The following is a 24203-nucleotide window of genomic DNA, read 5'->3' on the forward strand; positions in this document are numbered from 1 at the left end:
ATGTATTTGGATTCAAGTTTTGTGAAAGGTGTTAAGTTTGGATCTATTTGCAGTCTTCTACATGCAGGCATCCAGTTTGCTCAGCACCATTTGCTGAAGATGCTGTCTTTTTTTTTCCAGTGTGTATTTGTGACTTCTTTATCCATAATCAAGTGTCTATATGTATATTTGTGTTTGGGGCTTCACTTCAATTCCATTGATCAACCTGTGTGTTTTTATGCCAATTCCATGCAGTTTTTATTACTATTGCTCTGCAGTAGAACTTGAAATCTGGAATGGTGAGACCTCTAGCAGTTCTTCTTTTGTACAGGATTGTTTCGGTTATCCTGGGTTGTTGTTTTTCTATATAAAGTTGAGAACTTCCCTTTCAAGGTCTGTAAAGAATTGTGCTGGAATTTTGATGGACATTGCATTGAATCTGTAGATTGATTTTGGAAGGGAGCCCCCTCCCCCTTTTAAACTGTGTTACTCCTATTGATTCACGAGCATGGGAGATCTTTCTATTTTCTGATATCTTTCTCAATTTCTTTTTTCAAATACTTAACATTTTTATCTTATAAGTCTTCCATTTGTTTGGTTAGAGTAACCTCAAGATATTTTATATTATTTGAGGTGTTTTTCTATTATTTCTGTCTCTGTCCATTCATCAATTGTATACAGGAGGGCTACTGATTTGTCTGAGTTACTTATGAATCCAGCTACTTTGATAAAAGTGTTTATCAGCTTTCAGAGTTTCCTGGTGGCTGTTTTAGGGCTACTTATGATACTATTATTTCATCTGGAAATAACAATACTTTGACTACTTCCTTTTCCCCTTGGTCTCCTTCAGGGTTTCTTACTGCTCTAGCTAAGACTTCAAGTACTATATTGAATAAGTATTGGTAGAGTGAACAACTTTGTCTTTTTTCAGACCTTAATGGAACTTCTTAGAGTTTCTCTACATTTAATTTTAAGTTGCCTATAGGCTTGGTGTAAATTGCCTTTATTATACTTAGGTATGTACCTTTTATCTGTAGTCTTTTCAGGACTTTTATCATGAAGGGGTGTTGAATTTTGTTAAAGGCCCTTTCTGCATCTAATGAGATGATCATGTGTGGGCCTTTAATTTTAGTTTGTTTACATGATGGGTTACATTTATGAATTTTCATATAACCAATCACCTCTGCATCACTGTGAAGAAGCCTACTTGTTCATGGTAAATGCCTAAATACAAGATGCTCTCTTAGTTTTCTAATCTCCCAAAGTGAGAAAGGTTTCAAATGTTTTTGAAGAAATATTTATGTAGCTACATTGATACATTCTGTTTCAAGTATATTTGAGTTTAGTCCTTTTTTGTTTTAGAGAGTATTTCTTTCCTAAGATATACTTTGAAAAATGTCATTGTATGTACTCTATATGAATATTATTCCTCCTTTTCATCTTTTAAGTGTCTGGACATATTGTTAAATATTTCTTAATTTCAAATCCAGTGGTCTGTTCTTCAGACCTCATCTCTCAGATAATTTCAGATCCTATCCACTTTCTTTGGAAACATTGAACTTTCATGGTTTCCTGAACAATGTTCCCCCCCCCCTTCTTTTGTCTTACTTTTTTCTTGTTAATTTGCTTTAACTTAATTCTTATTTTTTAAATTAAAATTAAAAAATTTATATGGATGGGTACTTTGTCTGCAAGTGTGTGCACCACATGCATGCAGTTCCAGAGGCCAGAAGGGGCATTATACACCTGTAACTATGCTTATAGATCACTGGGTGCTGGGAGTTGAACTCAGATCTTCTGCAAGAGCAGCCATTACTTTTAACCACTCAGCCATATTTCTAGTCCATTATTTGTATTTTCAAGTGTGTGTGTGTGTGTGTGTGTGTGTGTGTGTGTGTGTGTTTATCCATACAAACCCAATGCCTTGAGAACAGAAGATACGGGACCTCCTGGAGCTGGAATCACAGGTAACTGCTAGCTGCTTGTCCTGAGTGCCAGCACCTGACCTGCTCTTAAGTGGCACATGTCCTACTGCTGTGTCATCTTTCCAGCCTCTGTCTTTATTTGAATCTTAAAAGCTAGTGACATTTATGATTCCATCCATCACTGTCTTCACTTCTGCCTCCTTGCTAAATCTTGGAGTTAGCATGCTTACTGGGTGCTGAACATGGATTTTCCCTTGACGACAGTTTGTCTTCATCTATTTCACAGGACAGAAGAGTCAACTTTGGAATGCTGGAATGAAGACTTGGACTCCTGCTCTCTCTGATTACCAGGGTCAAGTTTAGAGTCATGGAAATGGTTCAAAAGCTGTATCTGTTGTAGATAACCAGGAAATTCACATTAACAAACATAGTGTGAGTTGTAGCAAATAAATAATGTAAATATAGGGTGAATATTTTCCTGTTTTAATGGAGATACTATCTTTCTTAGTTATTTTTCTATGGCTGTGATAAAATAGCTGTATACAAACAATTGAAGGAAGGAGATGTTTATTTTGGTTCATAATTCCAGAGTACAGTTCACCAGGGCCAGAAAGCCAAGCCAGCATCATAAAGGCGCAGTGGTAGGAGCAGGAAGATGCATTTTGGATACATTCACACTTAAGAAGCAGAGGATGATAAATACATGTTGCTGCTCAGTTTCCTTTCTGTGTTTATGCATGTAGGATTCCATTCAGAAAATGGTACCTTGCATAGCAGGAGAGTATCCTCACCTCAAGTACTAATCAAGGTAACTCCTGTAGGCATGCCCAGAAACCATGTTCAAAGTGACTCTAGATCTCCTTAAGTTGGTAGCTGAGATTAAGCATCATACTATCCACACTTAAACATAAGGTGCACTTACTGTAATAACAACGACACCTAATATTAGGATGTGCAACTTCGGTACCTACCCAAATCAGTGTTCTATTGCTGTAAAGAGACAACATGACCACAGGAGCTCTTATAAAGGGAAACATTTAATTGGAGCTGATTTACAGTTTCAGAGGTTTAGTCCATTATCATCATGGTAGGAAATCTGGCAGCATGGTGACATACTGCAGACATGGTGTTGGAGAAGGAGCTGAGAGTTCTACATCTTGATCTACAGGCAGCAGAAAGAGACTGTGAGCCACACTGGGCACAGCTTGAGCATGGGAGACCTCAAAGCCCACCCCCACAGTGACACACTTTCTTCAAGGACACATCTCTCCACAAAGCCACACCTCCTAATAGTGCCACTCCCTATGGGCCAAGCATTCACATTCATGAGTCTATGGGGGCTATTTCTATTTAAACCACCATGGTTCCTAATGATAAAAGATGTTTTTCTAGATATTAAGGTCTTAAGAATGTTGTATCATTTGAGAACCTCATAGAAGCACCATTGGGTATTAGAGGTTAGTAGAACAACTCTTGTTCATCTAGTTCATCATGTTCTTTCAGGATGAAGTGTCACCAAGGGCTACTCTTCTTATGTATAACAGCACTGCTTGTCCACCTTTGAAGTATTTTTGGTTACCTTTGAATGTCATTTTCTATTTAGGGAAACTTCAAATGTTTTCCTTCCTCTTTTGCCATTTCCCCAAATGGCATGCTAGCTCTCTTTTTATTTTTCTAACATTTAAAATTGAAGATTAAATTAAACTTTAAACAAGATTAAATTTCAAATTGAAATTCATTAAAACAAATCTGAATTTTAAATGAAGATGAAATTCAATTAAATAAAAGGCTTAAATGAAATTAAATGTTGATTTAAAATTTAAATTCATCCAAAAAAGAAACAGAATTAGTTAAAAGGAGTTAACTCCTTAAAAGAAGTTAGATTATCTTGCCTTGATTTGAAGCAATTTAGAAATTTGATTCTCTGTGAACACATAATAACAGTGAAAAGAAATGGCTGCCAGGGACCAAAATGAAGATGTGAAAGATGGGCACAAATTGAATTGTTTAATACAGTAAGTGATTTCAGATGAGTGTTACAGTCATCTTTATACAAAACAGTATCTTGAGAAACAACTCAAGTTAGTATGAATGGTTATTCCCATGTGAAAACTAAGAATTCATTTGCTACTTGTGGACTATGTCATATGCAGGCACCACATGAAAATATTCCTTATAAAATCCTCACAATTATTTTTGCTATCTCAGTGTCTTTGATGAGTTGCTACTTAGGGAATGACCATTTGATCAAGTTATTTTTTTTTTTTTGGTGATTTTATTTGCTTGTCTGCTATCACAAAACTTCCTTAAAGAGTATTCTAGTATTTAGCTTTGTGTTAAATAGATGATCTGGCCCCCTCCATTTTTTGCATGTGTATATGGTGCATTTGTGTGTGTGTACATACAGGTGTGGGTATTGGTGCACAGCACACACAAGTGAAGCATATGAAGGCCAGTGGTGATGCTTCCTCCAACTTTGATCATTCTCCATTCTGTATCTTGAGGAAAGTCTTCTCACCTGAACTCAGATTCAGATACTCTAGCCAGCCAACCTTGTCAGCAGTCTCCCCAGCTCAGATCTCAACTGTATCCTCATCCATGTGCAGCAAGTGGTGTAAGCACTGAGCAATCTCCTCATCCCTCCTGCAGTATTTAGTGGAATGACTGTTCACTCCTTTATAACTCCTGTGTCTTAATCACCTCTGGCTGAGATAATTTGTTTCCCAGACCTACATATCTATTCCTGGATGCCTCAGAAACTCCTTACAGTCAAGATCCTCAAGATTAGTAGGCAGTCTTCTCACCGCTCCCTTACTCCACCATTTATAGAATCTGGTAGTCCTCGGAGGTCTTTTAAGGATATGGCACCATGATCCATCCAACCAGATAAGACCTGTCTTATCTTGACGAGAAATACTTGACATTTTTTTCTCCAACTCTAAACTAAGTCTGTCACCTGTCACTGATTTTTCTACTCATTTTTTTCCAGTCATCTTCATTATTTGTCCCCATGGTCAACAATCTAGTCCATGCCACCACCATCTTTTGTGGAACCAGGTACAATCATCTATTTTATTATTTACTTTATAGGCAGGAAAGATCAAACTTTCACATTTCAAAGTGTAGAATGAACATTGGCACCAAATCAGTACACCGTAAATGTATGAAAATGAAAAAAGCCATCATTCTTTGTCTCATTTATTCTGTTTTCTTAATATTTAGGTAGTTAATACTTTTAAAAGCAAGCAGGCATGTTACTTACTCCCTTACCAAAACCCTTCTAATGGCTCACTATTACTTTTAACACTTAAATCCACACCATGGCCTCTAGGTTTTGGTCTCTACAAACTTTACTATGTTCTTTGGTTATGGCCTCTAATTTTTCCGGGCCTGGAATGTTCCAGGCCACTGCACTCTCTAGAGTTTTTCTTATGGACTCTTGCCTGTGTGTCTCTCCATGCCCAGTCCAGCATCCATTGTCTATGGAACTCTTTTTCTTAGAAAAAAAAAAAGGAAAACATTATTTTTAGAGCAGTTTGATGTTCTCTGCAACGCTGAGAGGATAACGAGTCTCCCTGTCTTCTCCCTACTTAGAGAGCTCTACCTGCCCCTTGTTTTCTTTTGCTATTGACTCTAAGTCCCACATTCTCTTACTTCAAACATAATCTACTACATTCGATAGAGCCCTGCTAATTAAGGTCGAAGTGTACCATTGTCTGGATAGCCTTCTAAGCTCTGTGCAAAATGGGAGACTTCCTTTACCGTCAGGGCTTTTCCTTTTCTGACCTTATCCGGGGATCCCGAACCCCCTATATCCTCTACCAGGGGATTGCCATAGAGCTTTGGTGAGATTACAAGTTCAGTTTGCTTTCTCCTGATAAGAGCTTGTGAGCAAGCACCTGCGATTCCTGGAATGACTCTCCATGTAGACAAGACACTCATCGGACCTTAAAACTCTAGCCAATGATTTTCATTTACCCCGAAAACTCCCTGCCACTCTCTAAGGCCCATATATACCCCAGGTTCACTCGGAGTAAAGTGTTTGTGTACAAGTCTACCCTGGATAAAGAAATATGCACAAGCTAAGATCGTCGAGACTCAGAGAGCTGTTTCCTCGAAGATCATCGGAGAAGGCCTTTGCTTAAAAGAGCTGTAACACCAAGGTCCTCCCAGAGGGTTTTCTTCTGCCCCACCTCCATCTTGGCCCCTGCACTCGCTCCTAGCGGGAACAGGATCCAGCAGAACTCCACCTGTTCCAGACTGCTTCATCCTTTCAGCCTAGTGTGCAGCTGTGTCTAGACATCCTAAGCGAGAGGAAGTAGAGGACATGGAACCACAAATGGACCCCAAAATGCACCATGTAAGCATACATGTAATATATAATATATAATACATACTCCATGTAAGCAACATCTTTGTTGATTCTGCTTGTTATTTTCTTCCCAAGAGCTAATCCAGTGTCCGACGTCCTAGTTGTCTTCGAGGAATACTCGCCATTTTGTTTGAATGGCATATATCATAAAATCCTGTGCGGTCTCTGGGTAAAATACAGATAACCACCATTACAGGGGTTTAAAGGCTTAAAACAAAAGGTATCTCATTTTTGCCTGAGCCATTCAGTATTGCGTGCTTACGACTACCTTTGTCCAACCAACCGCTCTTAAACCAAGCCACGGACATTGCACTCAGTTCATAAGCAACTGCAATTATTTTGTTAGTAATTAAAAAAAGTAAATCTATATTTCCCCATTATAGCACGTTTATGCTCAAATCTGCAAAGCTTGTTTTCCTGAACCTGGGATTGCGACAACTGTGATGTATGTTTGCCACAAGGGGGCAGAGGCAGATAAACATTCTGTTCGGCTGGTCTATTTTGAAGATAGTCTTTGACAAAACATTTCTTTTTTTCTTCCTTCAGTCTCCCTTTTCATTTGTTATTCAGTTTAAAGTACTCCATGTAGGCCCCCTTCCTGCAGCGTATGTCTTTCAAAGCACAGGCAGTTTGCATAAAATTGAAGTACGAAATGATTTGTCATTTCAGCACATTAAGTAATTCAACAATGACACGAGCCTGCAGTACATTGTTCACTGGGAAGCATCATAGCTACATTCCATTTTTGCTTTATTCTCACTGCCCCTCTGTCCATACACATATGTCTACACATGGGTGCATGTATGTTGGCTGGAGGAAAAGGAGCCCATTTAGAAGGCAGAATCATTTAGGGAATTTTAGGGAATTAATGTTACAGAAACGACAACTGATTTTTCATAGAATACATTTTTTTTTTTTTTTTTTTGCAAAGCAGGCATACCTAATATTTTCCTGTCTGTTGTGAAGTAAACATCTTCACCCTCATCCTAAGTGAGAGAAACATGTGGTATCTATTTTTAGCCTTGTCTTTATAAGTAGTTTGGATGGAATTTACGTTAGTGATCTAAATATTTGACTGACCCCGTTTTATTCACTATTTTGCTATTTTCTTCTCTGTAACCGAAGAGAAAGCCCATTAAATTTGAAGTTGAATTTTAAAAATGTTAAGCTTAGAGATAATGATAATGAGATAGTTTATGTGTGAACAGATGCCTTAGTTGGGGAGAAGTTTAGAAGAAGAAGTTATTTTTGGAAAAAAAATTAACAGCAGGGAGCATGCGTGGAGTTGCTGACTGGAAACAGGGTCCCTGGAAAGGACCGGAGATGAATCAGCTGCCGTGGATGTCAGACATTCAAGATACTGCATAGTCTCCACCCAAGTTTCTGTTGCTCATTTTTCCTGGTATGTCCACCCCTTCCAGCCTACATTCTATTTTCCTATTTCCTCCTTGGAAAAGAATCGTGCTTTTACACACCTCTGTGCCTTTGCCTTTGCTGGTTTTGTAGCTCTGGGGTAATTCCTCCTGACATTTTCATTTGTCTCCAGGAAGTGTAAATAAGTGGGCGTATCTGACATTCTCCCTCATCTTAAACTTATGGAAGATCCTATTAATAGATTATATGATTAGCTTCATTTTCCAAAAATCTACTCTTCATGTCCTCATCAGAGATCTCTGGAAGATTTCAAATCCCAATGCCAATTAATTACAGTTGGTATATGAGATGTTTGGCATTTTGGCGACTAAGCCCAATTGGTAGCTGAAGTAAGACTAGGATTGGGCAGCTTTGGAGAACATAGTTTTTATTTGAATATGAATGAATATAACTATATAAATATGTTTATATATAGTTAGATACATAACTATATATTAGATATACATAACTTATACATAAGTTAGATATATAACTATATATAGTTAACTATATGTAGTTACATGTGACTATACATAGTTATTATATTTCTAATATATACTGTACTCCTATAAATAAATATAGAGGAACAGAATGACATTTTGTCCAAATTTGGCTGTAAAAGGATAAGTCATTTAGTCTGAAGGTAAGAAAATTAAATAACTTAAAGTATCATATAATCTTATTACATAAGATTACACAATGCATATGTAGGTAAAGCTGAATTGGAATATTAATTAATATTAAGCACCATGGGAGAGATGTGTTTATTTTGTTTCTCACTGTACCCCAACATTCAGTCAAGGGGCCATGATATGATAGGTTCTCTGTAATGGTGTCTGACAATGAGTAATGGTCAATGGCAAATATTATATTTCATGCCATAGCATTTCTCCATAACATGAGATAAACTTGAACTGTAAGTTTGTTACTGTTCTGTATGAAGGGTCCCAGAGAATTGAATGGGAAGTTATCCTTGAATAACAACTTCTTATAAGGCATCAACACAAAGACACAAGCAGGAGGACATGGAGAAACCCACAAGTGGATTTTCTGGTCTGTTTTGTTCTCAAAGCATTGAAGAATCATGTAACTCAAAGAAAAATGGAAAGTGTTATCATGTGTCAATTTGAGTACTCAGGTCAGTAAGTCACAGGTTAATTCCTCTTTGCAGTGGAATCCTAAACTAAATACCTAAGACTAAAAAGTCTAATTCTTCTGGCCCTGAAAATCAAGAGTGATTTAAAGTCTTAAAGCTTTAATTCTATCACAATATGATAGAGGTATGAGGATGGGAGGTGGAGGTTTGATGATGGGAATTCAAGGTCATCCTTTATCTTGATTGTATAGCAAGTTCAAGACAGCATGGGCTACATGAGGCCCTGTCCAGAAAGAGACAGAGTAAGGTGGCATGAGCCAGAGAGAGCAAGAGTAAGGCATTGAGTGAGTGAGAGAGGGAGGAGTGGAGGAGGGATAACTGTGAATTAGTCAAGTGCTTGGAAGCTAATTACTGGTACATGCTACATGGAGTCTCCCTTAGACTTTCTGGGCCTGAGTCGTTCATTAGACCATTGTGCCATGACAGCAGAGTTGTGTTTCGTGCTACACTACTCATTGGCTACACATGGAAGTGCACACCCAAAGTCTGAGTGGTGAAAGTCAGAGACTGAGTTTGTAAATCTATGTAAAACACGTAATTGAAATTTACATTTCAGTAGGTACATGTGCCCAGAGGCTACTGAGTTAAAAAGCACGGGGGGGGGGTGGGGGGGGCTAGAAGAATAAATGTTTAATGAAGGTGCTGGAGTTTTTGAGATGAGCTGCTGCTGACTTAAATCAAGATAGCAATGGGAACTAGGGAGACGTTGAAGAGCCATAGCAGGGAGATTTTTCACAATGTATTGAGCTGAGCATACCCTCTATGTTGGGCTCCAAGCAGGGAGTTTCCTGGCTATTTCAGGGACTGCTTACAACAACTCTGCAAGTGAAGATTTTTATCTCACAGTGAAAGCAAAACATCAAACATCAAAATGTCCGCAGCAGAAATCTGGTTCAGATATATTCATTATTTTGATAGTTTGCTCTAAAATTTGAGTATGTAAAAGAATTATGGGTGTAGTTATGAAATTGTAATCTGAGCCAAGGGTTAGAATAGATGAATGAATGAATGAATGCTGAATTTAAATATTTGTCTGGAACACTGTTCCTCATGGATAAGACTAGGAATAACTCTATTGTATTTTTTATATTTTTTTTGAGACAGGGTCTTACTATGTAGGACTGATTGGCCTAGAATTCACTATGTAGAACAGGCTGGCATGAAACTCACAGAGATCCACTTACCTCTGCCTCCTGAGTCAGGATCAAAGACATGTGTCACCATGCCTGGTTTGATTTCATTTTTGAAAAAGCGTCTCAACTTTCTTGTTTAAGTCCCAAAAGGTCTGAGATTATACGTATGTGCCACCATGCTCAGCTCACAGACATTCCTTGAAGTATCACAAAGGTAAGGTCAGGTGGTCCAAGCTGGTAAAGAAATGATGAAGAAACAAATACTGTTTCAGCACCAGTTGCTAGCCTTGCTGAAGAGTTGCCTTGGTTATAGTGTCTGTTCACAGCAGTAAAACCCAAACTAAGACACTCCCATAGGCTCATATGCTTGAAATCTTGGTCCACAGTTAGACTTGTTTGGGAAGAATTAGGAGATATGGCTTTGTTAGAGGAGGTTTCAAAGGGTTCATCATTCCCAGTGTGCTCTCTCTGCCTCTTAGTTACTAATCAAGAAGAGGACTCTCAGCTGTTCCTGCTGCTATACCTTTGCTCCACCATTATGGACTCTAACCCTTTGAAACCATAAGCCCAATTAAAAACCTTCTTTTATAAGTTGCCTGGGTCATGGCATTTTATCACAATAATAGAAAACTGACTAAGACAGGTGATTTTCTGTATAGAAATATATATTTTTCTCTTAATTTACTGAGATGGCAGTAGTGGTGTCTACAGCACCTAGCTGATCATGGATCTGGAACTGGACATAATGTTAATGATTGGCAGGACAGCAAATGGAAAGCTCATTCATCTACTGGACATGAAGTATAGCTGTTTTTTCTCTGTGCCACCTTTCTCTATGTACATGCTAACCAAGCTCTCTACCTATTTATCTTTCTATGTCTTTATGCATTTTTGTCAACACATCAAATGCATACAAACCCCATAACCAGTTTGTGACATAATCATTTTACTTTACTATTATTTTAGCAAATTATTTTATTTTTGTGCTCCTTCTTAGTTCAGAAAACATTTGTTTCATACTTCAAAGATGTTTTCAGAACAAAGTAGAAAAAATTCTTTGAAACAAACCCTTTGCTTTTGTGTTAGATGCTTTCTTTCTTTCTTTCTTTCTTTCTTTCTTTCTTTCTTTCTTTCTTTCTTTTTCTTTTTTACAGCAAGTGGGGAAATGGGGACCAAAGAGTATCTTTAGAGTCATAGAAGGAAAATTGTATTCTTTAGACTGAGGCCAAGGCAGAAGATACTGAATCTGTAGAACAACTCTGGACTGCTTGGTAACACTCTTGAGAAATGGCAAGACTCAATGGGCTGGTCCCAAGCCATAGCAGTCCCATATCTAGTGAAGATTCTCAATTCTATTTCTAATTGTTGAGTAGTGGTTTCTTTCATGTTTAAATGTTCTATCCTGAAGAGAGGCTGCCAAGACCCAGGAAGTAAACAATTTACAAATCTTGAGAGGTCCCTGAAATTTACCAGATTAACAAGCCTTACTCCTTTACTTTTCACCCTCTACCCTCCCACTCTTTCCTTAACTTTATATAAGCAGCAAAGACCACTTAGTAGAGGAGATTGACGGTAAGCCTTGTAGAAAGCCCCAGGGCTGGAGCTTTCATGTATCATTACATGTGTCGGTGTGATCTTTTCAGTGATGCACCTGCATTTGATTCAACCTTCTTCCAACAAATAATCCCTCATCCATACACCTGCAAATAACCCCAAGAAACTAATGGGCTTGCCATCTTGGACTTCGGTAGACTTTTTACATTGGTCACTCACTGGATTCCTGACTGGGCTAAGTAGCTTTTTGTGTTGTGTCTACAAGAAAAAGTCTCACATAACACAACCAGAACAGAAAGGTGTTTTGGGCCATGGGAGAGAATGATAGCCTGGAAAATGGCCTTCTCCATTTCCAAAGCAACTGGTATGAGCTGAGGAGGGAAGAGCCTTTTGGCAGTACAGATCTTTGGAAGAACGTGATTCTCCACTTCGATTAGTTATGACACTAAGGAAGGGGAAGAGTGGATGCTAAGAATAACTGGGATTAGAATTCTCTCCAGATTGGTGGGGTTTTGATTCAAATGGATTAAGAGAGGATTTGACTGAAATTAATGTAAGGAAAATAAAACTTTTATTTCTTGTACTTCGCATCTGGATTTGTGGATTAAGGTTTCAACCTGTTGATATTCTAGCAAGGAGAGCAGATGTTAAGCAAATAATTATTGCTCTATAAAAGGAGAACTCAGGGTGTTTGGGAAATATAGAGGAGTGAAGGCTGGTTTGGAGTATGTTTGTGAGCTGGACAGATTAGGAAAGATCTAGTTCTCTCAGGGGACTGACTTTCAGCTGCTACCTACAGAATAAATAAGTTAGCTGATTAGTTTTTGTCAAAGACACCAGACTAGTATAGCCAAAGCATGTCTGTAGTACTAATTCTTGATTGATGATTGATGTGGAAGGACCTAGCCTACTGTGGGTATTGCCACTTCTTGGGTAAGTGGAACTGGGTTGTATTATGAAAGCAGGCTGAGCAAGCCATACGTAGTGTTTCTCAATAGTCTGCTTCCTGCCTTCAGGTTCCTGCCTTGAACTCCTGCCTTCATTTCTCTCAATGACGGACTATAACCTGAATGCTGAAAAAACCCAACAAACTACCACCACCACCAACTGATGCAATATTAAAAATCAATCTACCCTATTGCCAGCTATGCTCTATTAAGGAGGTCTTCCCACCCCCATAGTTCCCATGAGGCAGCTGCCCAACTAGTGGTTTGCTTACTGTGGAACCTACTCACATTCCCAGTCATCTGTCCCCTGTGGCTAGCTGTCACAAATCCCCATAACCCAGTAAAATCAAAACTCTAGTGGCTTGTAATTTATCAGTCAGATTTATATCAGTAAATTCTCAATCCATAAAACACCCACACAATGAACTCAGAGCCAATTGATATTGATAGAAGCTGCCCACCTAGATTGGACAAATTGTCCTATATTATTCTGTCCCCTCTATGATATTCATAGCTACCTATGGCTGTTTAAAGCCACATGGATCGGGTTTGTCCTCTCTTACCTCCATCTTTTCTGTCCTCCTGTCCCCTATCTGTCCTGTCTCTAAAACTCTCAGCCCACCTTCTTTTCCGCTGTCCAATCACAGGCTCTAGCCTTATCTCGTGCTTGGCTTCACCTGCTTCTAGACAGGAATCCACAACCAACAGCAACAACCAAACCAAACCAAACCAAATCAAAACAAAAATATCCAAAAACTCCTTTCCTCTTCCAAGCTACATCTTATTGTTTCATCAAAACAACAGAAAACAAACTGAAATACTTAGTTAATGGGGTGTTGGTGAATAGCGCATGTTGAAAACAGTATGTTGGAATGTCTTGACATGGAAAATTGTTTGGACCAGCCAGTGTGGACAAGGGGAAAGGGTCAAAGGGTAGAGCTCAGATCGAGGCAGCCTCATTAGTCCTCATTAAGTAATGACTTATAAGGGAATGTGGAAAACCACTGAAGGATTTTAAAATTGAGTGTGATAAAGGTTGGAGTTTTCTAGAGTTAATTATGACTTCAGGTTGGGGAACAACTTAAATAGTGACAAATAGGATTTAGAAGACCAATTAGTATATAATTGGCTTTATAAACACAAGTGGTTAGACTAGATTGTATCAGGAAGGATGGCAAGAAGGTTGGAAAGAAGATATTTTTAGGAGTTAGAATCAATAGAGCCAATGACTAACATTGTTGTAGAGGACATGAGATGGAGGCCTGAAGAATTGGAAGGCTTGCTGAATTTCTGGCTGGAACAACAAGACAGAAGAACTGGAATTATGGAATTAAGAAGCCTAAATATATGTATATTAGCACAATGAGTTTGAAACAAATTGTCTGTCCAGATAAGGCTGCTGTCTCCTTAGAAATAGATAGCCTTGTGGGGCTATCAGGATGCAGGTGATGGCGGATGACTGAGTACTGCATGACAGTGATGGGAAAGAGACTGGAGTTTCTACATATGGGTGGGAGTTTTAAGCAAGCCCAAGGGCAGTGATACTCAACCTTCCTTATGCTGTCATTCTTTAATACAGTTCCTCATGTATGGTAACCTCCCAACCATAAAATTATTTTTGTTGCTACTTCATAACTGTAATTTGGCTACTGTTATAAATTGTACTGTAAAACATTTGTGTTTTTCTGATGGTCTTAGGTGATCCCTGTGAAAAGGTCATTCAGTCCCCAAAGGAGTCATGAGCACCTTAGGGGAATGGGAAGTTCCTTGGGCAGAGTCTGTCAGAGTTTGTTCAAGGTTTATTCTGACATTCCCTTATAAGACTAAGGTAGTTAACAGAAACTATGGGCATACCATCAAGCTGCTATGAAGATACTTCAGTCCACACATTTCCACAAATGCTCAGCAAACAATCCTTGTGTAGAAACTACAACCCAGGTGAATAACTGTGTAGTTAGAATAGTCTTCAAGTCTAGATTGTAATGACAGTGGTTGATGGTGTAGGTACCCCTCCCTACACCCTGTATTTCAGAAGCTCTTATTACCAACTAAGGTGGGCACTTGTTTTCTGGCATAAATGCCACAAAGTTTCTATTGGACTGAAGAATTATCTATCATTAGTCTTGACTCTGAGCAAGGGATCACAATAGAGCTTAAGTATTCATGGAATCATATTGTATCTCAAAAAAGTAAGGTAAAAATGTAACAATTGCTTCAGGAACGTGGATAAGCAGTAAGAGGTTATCAGGGTAGCATTTTCTTCAGTAGCAATCATTACCTGGGTACCAGTGCTTCGACAGACTGTGGTATCTGTTTACTTGAAGCATTTCGTATTTGGATAATAACATTTATCTTACTCTGTTTTACAGTAAGTTTAAATGGTAACTTTTCTTTAATTTGAATGAGCACCAAACTTTAAATAGGAGGCAGGAACGAGTTAAAGTATGTCTATGTGTCTATCACAGCTGGCAACATTTGGGCTAAATTTGCATACAAAATTTCCTGTAGCTCAGAGAAAGATTTGGCTAGGGGAGATTTTTTTTTTTAAGTGGTAAGAGGAAAAGAGTGTAAACAATGGAGCCTATTGTTCCCAAGCAATATGGTCTCCCTGGTGGTCTTGTTTCTGACCACTCTTCCTGCCTGGAGCATCAGCTGAGCACAATGCTTCAAGTGGGCAGAAATGGGTACCAATTGTAGCCAGAGAGGACAGCTTGACTTTGTCAGGCTGCAAACATAACAGGCTTTATCAACCATCAAGTGATGGACAGCCTAGCCTGTTCAGTAAATAGTCACAGAAATTCACCGGGAAAGTGTGCTGATTTTCAAAGGAGTCCTAAGGTCTGTTAGCTCATGTGTCTGGCTTTGTCCTTTGAGTAGTTGTGCACAGTTTCTTTTCCATTGTTGTGATAAAATACTTTGAAAAAATGCAACTTAACAGAGGAAAGGTTTATATTGGTTTGCAGTTCTAGAAGGATGGATCGAATTCATCATGGGAGACAGGATGCAGGAGCAAGAAGCTGGATGATCACATTGCATCAGCACCTCAGCAAACTGCGGGTGAACATCTAGTGGGGTCCCTGAAAGTCCAAAACCATGTCCTCAGGGATATACTTTCAGCAACAAGGCTCTGCCTCAAAAAGGTTTCATAACTGTCCCAAACAGCACCATCAGCTAGGGTTCAAGTGTTCTGACACAAGAGCATATGGGGCACATCTTATTATCACCTAACCATAACAGGATGTGTGGATGAGATGATGAGCAAAGAAGCCTGGCTTCCTGCAAGCACTGTCTGAATGTTAGCTGTTATCATTATGGGCCAGGGTGGTTAATAAGCCCAGAGATGAGGTAGGGCCAATCAGGTCATTTAAACAGTGGCTACCTAAAGGAAAGTAACCTTGTTCAATGTCAGGCATCTTACTAGGTGTTTATATGTTATCTCTCTTCAAACATCATATACCTTTACATGGAGTTAGTAACACATCTGTATTAGTCATTTTTATGTTGCTATGATAAAGCACCATGGTGGAAAGCAACTTAAAGAAGAAAGGGTCTATTTTCCCTTATGGTTCCAGTGGACTCGAGACCACAGAAGTGCAGAGTACATGGCAGCAGAATCAGGAAGATCATATTTCATCTGTACACAGGAAGTTCAGAGGAAAAGACCTGGGAGTGGGGCAGGGCTATGAACCCTCAAAGTTTGCTCTCAGACACATACACCTTCAAGCAAAGCTGCACTTCCTTTAGGTCTACAACCTCCCCAAAGAGCACCACCTACTGGGACCAGATGTTCAAATGTATGTGTCTATGTGGGACATTTCTCATTCAAACCACCACAAAATTTACGTCACAAAGTGTTATGGTTTTGATCTTAAATGTCCTTGAAAAGCCATGTGTTAAAGGATGGCGCCACCTTGTGGCACTGTTGGCAGGTGATGTAATCTTTAGGGGGTGGGACCTAGTGGAAGTTTGGTCTCTGGGGTCATGTCCTTGAAGGGATTATTGAGTATGTGCTTTGTCTCTCTATTTTCTTTCTGGCTACTGAATTCTGGGACAGTTTTCTCTGCCATATACTTCCTGTTATGATGTATGATGTTCTGGCTTACCACAGGTTCAATGTGATATTGCTAAGTGATGCTGTAGTGTAACCTCCGAAAGTGTGATGTATTATGAAGAGTGTATATATATACACTCTTACATATATATATATATGTAAGCAGCTGACCTGACAGACCTGACGGCTGAAAGGCACCGCAGGTTTGTCAGCTTGAAAAGAGGCTCAAAGTGGCTGCCCGTTTTTACTCTCGGTGCTGCTGACTGAAAGAGGCTGCGGCTGCCAGCCGAGAGAAGCAGCACCCCAGCCTCAAAGCGACTGATAGCACTGACATTCGTCAGCCGCTCTGAGGCACCATCCAAGATGGCGGCTACTCAGGTTCAGGTAAAACTAAGTGCATGCGCAGTGCACTTAGGAATTTGACTCCAGCCCCTCCCAAACGGGGCATGCAAATGAGGTACAACTAGGGTACCACGAACCTGGCCAATCACCCCCGCCCGGCCGAGGTATGCTAATGAATATGCTAATGAGTCATTGCAAATTGACCAATCGGACACCTCCATGTGCTTTGCCACGCCCAGGGCTGGGGGTATATAAGCAGCCCGTTCTGGGCATTCGAGTCAGTCTCTCCCAGAAACCTAAAAGAGCGCTTCCAATAAAGGCTGTTGAGAAGAATCCGGTTTGTCGCGTCTTCCTTGCTTTTTTATTTTTAAGCTGTTTATGTCATTTATTTTGTCATAGCCATGAAAAGCGGACACACATAGAGAGAAATTTGGACACAGAGATATTAAACTAATTTGCCCAATGATACAGCCTGTCAGTAGTAGATTAAAATCTGTCTTTTATAGATGCTTCCAAGAGTTAGTCTTTTAAGCTGCTAAGAGATCTATGTTAGAGAGACATAGATTGGTGAGGACAATGTTTGGACTTTGAAACCTAAGGAGAGAAGAATATTGATGTGTAAATTCAAGGTCTCAGTTCTGTGTGCTCTGAACACAACCTACAGACCCCAACAGCCTTTCCCTGACTAAACTATGTTTGTGGAATTGGGTCTTGTTTTAGTTTATTTGTTGTGATGAACACCATGACCAAAAGAAATTTGGGGGAGGAAAGGTTTACTAGGCTTCTAGTTACAGGTCATACTCCATCATTAAGAGACATCAAGGCAGGAACTCAAGGCAGGAACCTGGATACAGAAAGTGGAAGAACACCACATTCTGGGTCTGATTCATTCACCACTCAGCTTTCTTAGCCATTGAAGGCCTACATGCCTAGGGGTGGTGTTGCCCACATCAATTATCAATCAAAACATTCTCTCTCAGTGACAGCCACAAACCAGTTTTGACCTAATCTGGTTCTCATTTGAATTTTCCTTTTCCCAGCTAGATCTAGGTTTTGTCACCTTGACAATAAAAACTAACCACCACAAGGTTTTATTTAGATGCCCTTGGCCATGAGACTACTCACATCTTGAGTGTTGAGGCCGCCCCTCCCGCCCCCAGCCCCAGCCATAGCTGTAGCCATTTTGTTCCATGCCTGCCAGCTATTTGATATTGTTGCTTTAGTATGCCTGCCAGTCATTGACACAGAGAGATAACTTGATTCAGAGCAAGGTCATGCTGATCACACACCCTGTGATGTTATGTATATTCTAAGGTGTGTTAATCTTAGGAAATTAAATATCCATAAGTTCCACTTAGGACCAATCAGAGGAAAGGTCAGTTAGAACTGTTCTGTCTAGCTAGCCAATGCAGCTGGAGTCAGAGCCACAACACAGCACTTCCCGCAGCTTCAAATGATCTCCTTGTGGTTTTTCCCTTTATAAGCCAGCCCTAAGAAATGTTTGGGGTCATAGCATCAGCTCCTGATTTCCGAGCTACAGCCCTGACCAACCATAGGGCTGTACATTCAATAAACCATCTCTGTCTGACTGAGATCAGTGTTCATGTGGTTTGGGGGTGACTCCTGGACCCTAACACTGAGAACATGAAAATGATGGTTTTTTTGTATGTTCAAAGCCTTGTACAGTGTCTGCCACTCAGTAGGTAGTCACACACTTGTTGAATGAATTAGTTCATCAATTCAATCCCAGGAATACTTGGTATAGCACACAGGTTTGGAAATGATACCCAGCCAAGCACAAGGCGAATTGGTCACAAGACAGCAGCAGCCTTTCTCCAGTGGAGTAGCTTGCACTTTAATTATCTGTTTTTATCACCTACTTAAACAGAGGGTTCTGTTCATTAGATGATGGACAGATCCATTTATGTTTTCCTCTGTGTCCCATAAATCCTCAGAGCAATGCCTTCCACAGAATAGAAGTCCACAACTTTATATATATATACTCAGATAATAATTTGCAATGCCTAATCTTGGTTGTCACTATTGGGAAGATAGCACCTTGACTGAGCAGCTGCCTCCATTAGACTGTCCAGGGGACACATCTATGAGACATTTTCTTGATTGGTAGTTGATGTAGGAGAGTCCAGCTCACTGTGGCAGTACCATTCTTAGGCAGGTGGATGTGGTCTGTAAGAAAGGTAGCTGAACATGATCCTGGAAGCAAGTCAGTAAGAAACATTCCTTTGTGATCTGTTACAGTTCCTGCCTCCAGATTCTTGCCTTGGACTGTAACTTGGAAGATGAAATACACCCTTTCCTTCCCAAGTTAGTTTTGGTCAGTATTTTATCATAGTAATGGAAAAGAAAATTACAACCAAGCTTAAAATAATGTATGATATTCTATCTTTTCATAGGAATTAATATTCCTACAGTTATTAAATTGTGGTACCTTAATTCCTTTGAGTTAAAGCTCTGGTTCATGTTTAAGTCAGATTAATAATCTGGATATAAGGCGACGAGTGGAAACAATTCTAGGTTAGTTCTAGGAGGAATATTGTACCTAATGTAGATACAGTTCAATCCACAATATTATGGTTTTAAAGACTTGAGCCTCATCCTATTGCTGGGCATGGAGCCTATCCTGAAGTATAGTTAATATAACCAGTGACACTCCTTTAGAGAAAACTACTTTTTTCTTTGAAAGTGAGTGTTAAGTTCTTGCTTAGGGCTGGGAGCCCGCATCCACTTCTTGCTCAGTGCAGGGGGCACCATCTGGCTTGAACCTATGCAGACCCTGGTGTGCTGTTGCTGTCTCTGAAGTCCTATGTACATCAGTTCTATTTTGTCTGGGGGATTTTCTGGGAAAAACACCTCTAGGGTCAGACCACTAACTTCAAGCTCAATGAGACAAAAGAACCAGGAGCAGAAGGGGTAAGAAGAGGTGGAGGAAGCTGGAGGTTCCTATCAACTTGCACTAATTTAAGATCTGGATTAAAGAGCAGAGCTCAAGCTTGCTGAACTCACGCTGCCATCTGTGGTTCTGATGTGGCATTTGGGAGGATGAAAACACAGGTTGGAAGATTACCAAAACAAAGAAAAAAGAAGCCCAGAATTCAGGGATTTTCCTTCTGTGGCTAAAAGGCTGAGTTACTTTGGAAACATTTGGATTCCTTTTTTGCCTGTCTGTGCTGCAAAGCATCACTTCTAAAATACAGATAGAACCTTTTATATTGGAGGTGACCTTTGTGATCCAACCAGAGCTCAATTCCCAAGCTTCTCCAAGAGTCAAATCCTGAAGAAATATAAACATTGATAATTATCGATTTTTTTTAATGAAAGGGAGACAAAGGTAAATTAATACTCCATTTACATGGGTGATTGCTTAATGAGATCTCAGGTGTTCTTGCTAGCCCCAGTTACCATGGGAATTATTTAATGGTGAGAGGGAGTTCAGAGTACCGAAGGAGACTGTGCACTTTTGGAGCACCCGCAGAGAGAAGCAAAGCAAGAATTACCTGCATCTTGAATAGGATCCCACTTTGGGCCTGGAACCCACTAAAAGGGATTCATCAAGTAATTGCTGGGAATTGACCTCAGGGTCTCTGGAAAAGAGATCAATGCTTTGTTACATGCACATGTGCACTTATGCTTCTCAGAAAGTTTTCTAGAAAGTGTGCTGAGGTCCAAAGACAGCATGATTGTTTTATTAATTTTCTAGTGTTGGAGACAGAGACTTTGGGGTCTTGGACACACTGGGTAAGTGTGGAGATTGAACCTGGGGGTCTTGGACACACTGGATGAGTGTGGAGATTGGACCTGGGGGTCTTGGACACACTGGGTAAGTGTGGAGATTGGACCTGGAGGTCTTGGACACACTGGGTGAGTGTGGAGATTGAACCTGGGGGTCTTGGACACACTGGGTGAGTGTGGAGATTGGACCTGGAGGTCTTGGACACACTGGGTGAGTGTGGAGATTGAACCTGGGGGTCTTGGACACACTGGGTGAGTGTGGAGATTGAACCTGGGGGTCTTGGACACACTGGGTGAGTACTTTGCCACTGAACTGCATCCCTTTCCCTGATTGCCCTTCAATTTTAGATTGCGCTTTTACTTTGTATCCTTTATAGAAGTAATTCTGATATGAGCCAGTGTGCCGGTGATGGTTAATTTCCATTGATACCTTGACTGGATTTAGAATCGACTAGTAGATACATCTCTGGGTATGTCTGTGAGGGTGTTTTCAAAGAGGTTTACTGAGGAGACAAGACACACCGTGGACATGAGTAGCATCATCCTGTAGACTGAGGATAAAGAGAAAGTGATCTGAGTACTAACATTCGTTTCTCTCTGCTTCCTAACTGCTGATGCAATGTGACCAGTCATTTCACATTCCTGCTGCCATGCCTTCCCTAGAATGAAGGACTGTCTCCCTCAAACTGTGAGCCAATGTTTTCGGGATGAGTTTTTCAGGTATTTTTGTCACAACAATAAGTAACTAATGCAGTGGCCCCAAATCACTTTTTCTGACATCAAAGGGAAATTATGCAATACAAAAACATCCTAACGTGATACTATCTCATATAAATTTCGTGGATTATAAAAGGGGTTTACCTTTAACTTTATGTGAGGGAAACAGAGGGAAAATCTGTTTTGTGCCAGTCTCCTGGCTATAGGCATAGCTTAGAGTATATCATATATCACAGGAAATATAGCTGTCTCCACTTCATATGCAACACATACCTTGCCTGAGTTATTTGCACTAAATGAATGCATTCAGCATTACCTTCACTTAATCACAGTTGCTTGGGGGCAAGAGTACTGAAGAGAGAGAACTTGGAATTGAGAGGTGGAGGCTTTGGGTTCTAATGTTGGCTTTATCACATATATACATACACACACATCACATACTCACATATGTGTATACATACATATCACATACACACATATGTGTACACGTACACACACACACACACACACACACACACACACACACATCACAAAGTTTCTTGCCAGTTATCAAATATTTCCATGCCCCACTTTTCACATCTGTACGACAAGAACAGTATCAGCTAATACACATGAAGTTGTGAAAATTAGACCCTCAGCAATGCAAGTTCTTTTACCCTTTACCATTCTATTACACAACCTATCGTCTTTCATAGGAGGTACGGTCATAGCAAAGCCTCTTTGGACATGGTGCACCAAGTGGAGTAACTCCCATGGTCAAGATGATCTTTTCTTAATAGTAACAATATCCTAATTTTTATCTAAGAAAAAACACCTCTTGTTATTATTTGAAATGAATCAGATACTAAGGCCATCACATGCATATTTCATTAGTGATTGGTTTAAGTGACCCAGTTGAGCCTTTTGACTCAGGTGTATGGTGCAGGCCAAGAAGTTTTATCCTGACCATGAATGGGCAAAATCAGAAAGCTAAATCATCCATGCTTTCTCCATGTGCCTTCTCTTCCTCTTCTCCCCTTCCTACTTCTCTCTCTCTTTCTTTCTCTTTCTTTCAGCTACTGGATTTAGCATGCCTAAAACTAAATCCAGCAAGCTCTACAGCTTTGTTTTTGTTTTATTTAATTTTTAATCAAACGAGCCAGGAATATTTTTAGGTTGAATTTACTTCTAATCCAGTTGAATGGATTTCACCTAATGCCTCCAAGGAAGTAGGTCAACCTGAGTCTGGGATAAGATTGAATTTGGAGTTTGATTATTTTTACTTGCAGACTTATTTCTCTGGATATCCCATTGGCTTCATTGTTTCTTGACTGTGTGTAGTACAAAATAACCTAGGATATTACATAGTTATTCTTTGATGGGAGTTATAATCTCAGAAGCACAAGAAGGCCTTAGAGCCCCAAGAAAAAATATCACAGAGAACATTCCTGAAAGAATAAGCACAAAAGTAAGCCACTGTATAGGAAGGCGGCACTGTAGTTACCTAACAGGCTGACAGTACACACCCAGTTTGGACTTGCTGAGCAATCCCACAGTCCAGAGTGGGTTGCCCCTCATGGATGGGTAGCAGTGGGCAGAGGCAAAGGGAGCATACCATTGTAGCTTTTACTGACTTAACCAAATGGGTAATTAGAAAGACAGAGATGGTTATTCCTTTGAGGTAAATACTGAGCTATTGAAAGATAGAAGACAACTTGGGAGACCGTTTTTAACCTTCATGTTCACAGTGCACAGGAGGAGAGGAGAGACTCAGAGACTCATGGGAATCACGAATCTGGCTTAGCCTCTTCAAATCTGCATACTTTTTACTCCACTGTGTGAACTTGATATTGGTACCTGATCTCAAAGCATGTCATTATTTTGGTTCTTTTTGAGAGACACTCCACAAAGTTGAGACCAAAGTTCTAATACAAGTGAGAGACTGCTTATTGTTACTATTATTGCCAGCAACCTGCATGGGCTAAATCAAGTGACCTTGGAGATCAAGGGTACTTGGAAGGTTTGCCTGTCCTCTTAAAACACTTGTTTCACTCCTGGGGAGTAACACACGAGGTGATTTAGCCAGTGTCAGAATTACTGGATAGACTGTTTTAATTTCTGCTTCTTTACATTTTTTTCTCTTTATTCTCTAAACTTTCTCAGGGGTGAGCTCTCTTTTTTTCATCATGTGCCTTCTTTCTAAGGAGAATTTCATTCAGATTAGTTGTCTATAAGTTGATGACACCCTAATTTATATCTCCAGGTGGCTTTTCATCTCTACTAGATGTCTAATAGGCATTTCACATTCATGCTTCCCAAAGCATAATCTAGTCTTTCACTCAAATGCTATCATTTAGTTAATATCCATCTTTTTAATTCTTTTGGCTTCTCAGATTAAAATACTAGAGTTAGGCTGATCCATGGGCTGTAAATGTGTGATATGTAGTCTACCTTACCAATTCTTTAAAATGTATATGGAATTTGACCATTAATCACCACCTTCATAAATTCCATCATGGTCTAAACCACCATCACCATCTACCTGAATCACTACAAGGGCTTCCGGTCAGTGGAAGTCTGCCCTTATTCTTTGGCACCCAGGGTAAACAAACTGAATGACCTTGCTTGAGTGAAGTCTTCTTCTTTTTCTGCTCAATGATCTCTGGTGGTCCTCACCTCAGAATGATGACCATCTGGAAGAAGTTTTCAGAGCGGATTTTTGCCAAGACCTGAAATTATGCCAAGGTCTGACAACTGAGATGACACCTTTGAACAGGGATCCTGGCTTTACTTGTGAGCCTGGCTGCTCTACAAAGCATCTAAACTCAGGGCTGTTGGCACATGGCATTGTCCCATAGGTTTGCCTGCCTTTTGTGCCACTGGCC

General features: G+C 39.9%; 1 long non-coding RNA gene across 3 annotated transcripts in view; it reads left to right on the top strand.

Moving 5' to 3' along the window:
- LOC143442112 (uncharacterized) overlaps positions 1 to 6316 on the top strand; it is a 41145-nt gene extending 34829 nt beyond the window's left edge. The window contains exons 3-4 of one of the 3 annotated variants that reach the window (XR_013110042.1): positions 2191 to 4961; positions 5927 to 6316. This is a non-coding gene — a long non-coding RNA (uncharacterized LOC143442112). Of the gene's footprint in view, positions 1 to 2190 lie in introns of all 3 variants that reach the window. The other 2 variants (XR_013110043.1, XR_013110041.1) reach the window with 2 other exon arrangements.
- The last annotated feature ends 17887 nt before the right edge of the window (positions 6317 to 24203 follow it).

The sequence above is a fragment of the Arvicanthis niloticus genome, chromosome 4 (genome assembly GCF_011762505.2).
Source record: "Arvicanthis niloticus isolate mArvNil1 chromosome 4, mArvNil1.pat.X, whole genome shotgun sequence".
Lineage (NCBI taxonomy): Eukaryota > Metazoa > Chordata > Mammalia > Rodentia > Muridae > Arvicanthis > Arvicanthis niloticus.